The following is a 2341-nucleotide window of genomic DNA, read 5'->3' as shown; positions in this document are numbered from 1 at the left end:
AAAAAAAGGTTGACCCACAACCAGTGAGTGTTGGATGTCCATCCAATGGCCGTCGTGCTTCTTCAATCTTTGCTGGTCATGCTCCAGCCGCTCGAAACAAGCACCGGCGAGACTGCCTGCTCCCTCCTCCTGCGGTCGGCTCTGCCGCCGCGCAGGCCTCACCGCCCCACCATACTCCCATCGCTAGCCTAGCCATCTCTCTACTCACCCACACCTGATGTTATTCTCCGGCTACGACAGACGAACCAGCAAACTCTCATACATTCGTACTCCCCTCCACGTGGGAAACAACTGCCGAGTCTTCCCTGGCTCCGTGTCATTCCCTTCCTAGGCCTCGCCGTCGTCGACCGCCTGTTTTTTTCGGCGCGGCGTGGTCAACATGGTCAATGATTGGCATGTATCTGAAGTGGACTGTACGTGGAGAGGCTGACAGCTGGGTCCACGGCCGCACGCAAGGAAAATCCTCCTTATTACGCGCAAAATAATGATTCCTCCCCCTGACATCTGGGACCCACTGAAAGGGCCTCTATATTTCGGGGAAAAACGTTCCCGCCGCTGACAGCTCGGACCCTCCAGCATATCTTCGCACGCAAGGAAGTGCCTCCTTATTACACAAAAAAATGAATACTCCCCTGCTAGCTGGGACCCAACATAGTGGGAGGCTGACTTGTGGGCCTACTAAGTTTACGGGGACGGATGGCTTTGTCAACTTAGTCAATATGAAGGATTGTAGCTTCAGTGACCGTATGATATCCATCCAATATGGTCGTAGTGCTTCTTCAACCTCTGGTCTTCTTGCTCCAGCCGCCCAAAGCAGCGTCGGTCGTGCCGCCTGCTCCTGCCTCCCGTGGCCGGCTGTGCTGCCGCGGAGGCCTCACCGCCCCCTACTACTCCCACCGCTAGCCAGGCCATCCCTCCACTCACCCACACCCCCTGCTATTCTGCAGTGACGGCAGCCTCACAGCGCAGCCGAACCAGTGAGCCCTCACTCCTCTCCGCGTGGGCATCCACTTTCGCGTCTTCCCCGGCTCCGCGTCTTCCTCGGCTCCGCATCGTCCCCTTCCTAGGCCTCGCCGTCGTCCACCGCCTTGGTGCTCTCAGCACGGCATGGTCAATATGGTCAACGACCGACTTCCATCGAAAGAGTACTGTACGTGGAGAGGATGACAACTGGGTCCATGGCTGCAGCAAGAAAGTGCGTCCTTATTATGCGGAAAAATGTTTCCCCTGACTGCTGGGACCTACCAGCTACATCTTTGCATGCAAGAAAGTGCATCCATATTACAGGTAAAAAAAACGATTCACCCCCTGTCTGCTGGGACCCACCAGCTACATCTTTGCAAGCAAGAAAGTGCCTGGCAGTCGGGACCCATCTAGTCGAAGCATACGTACCGCTGTCATTCTGGTCGCGAACATGTACATACATACTGGTCGATGTAAAGGCGCACACGTATCCTAGTAGAGGCGCGCACGTAGCATGTACACATACATACAGCGGCCAGGATGCAAAGTAAATACGGCCACGTACATACATACGGGCGGGGTCTCGAACGCCTACTCGCGCATACGTACGGCCAGGGCTCGTATACATGGCTGGGACGGAATGAAGAAACTGCGTCGTCGTCGTGTTCAAGGGGAGGCAACGGAATGCGTCGTGTTCATCGGGAGGCAACGGAACGCGTGTTGTTCATTGGGAGCCAAGCGGCGGCTTGGACGGAACAACCAATGGAAACGAGGCCTGGCGTACCACAGAGTAGAGGAAATGGCTTTGTGTTTGACCGGCCACGATCGAAACGGGATCCTGTTCATCGGGAGGGTTCTGGCGTACTGCAAAACGGAGGAAGTAGACTTCTGTTAGACCTCCTACGGTCGAAACGGGGTCCTGCTGATCGGGAGGGGTGTGGCGTACCGCAAAACGGAGGAAACGAACTTGTGTTGGAGCGCTACGGTCGAAACGGAGGGTCCTGTTCATCAGGAGGGGTTTGGCGTACCGCAAAACGGGACTGCACGGGATACGGTTGATCTCCACCGTCGACCTCCTCCAGCCTCCACAGGCTACTATTCATCCACCGTCATCCTCCTCCAGCCTGCACCTGCAACTGTTCATCGACGGCCTCCTGTACATCCAGCCTCCACCACTCCTCCACCAGCTATTGTTCAACCAGCCCTCTCCATGGGGTCCTGTTCAACCACCCCTCCACGAGCTACTGTTCATGCAGCCCTACACAGACTATTGTTCAACCAGCCCTTCACGGGGTCGTCCTGTTCATCCAGCCCTCCGCGGGGTCCTATTCATCCACCACCCAACCGACTCGATTGGGGTACTGTTCATCCAGAGGCA

The sequence above is a fragment of the Triticum dicoccoides genome, chromosome 2B (genome assembly GCF_002162155.2).
Source record: "Triticum dicoccoides isolate Atlit2015 ecotype Zavitan chromosome 2B, WEW_v2.0, whole genome shotgun sequence".
In the NCBI taxonomy this organism is placed as follows: Eukaryota; Viridiplantae; Streptophyta; class Magnoliopsida; order Poales; family Poaceae; genus Triticum; species Triticum dicoccoides.
Note: the sequence above shows the minus strand (reverse complement) of the source record.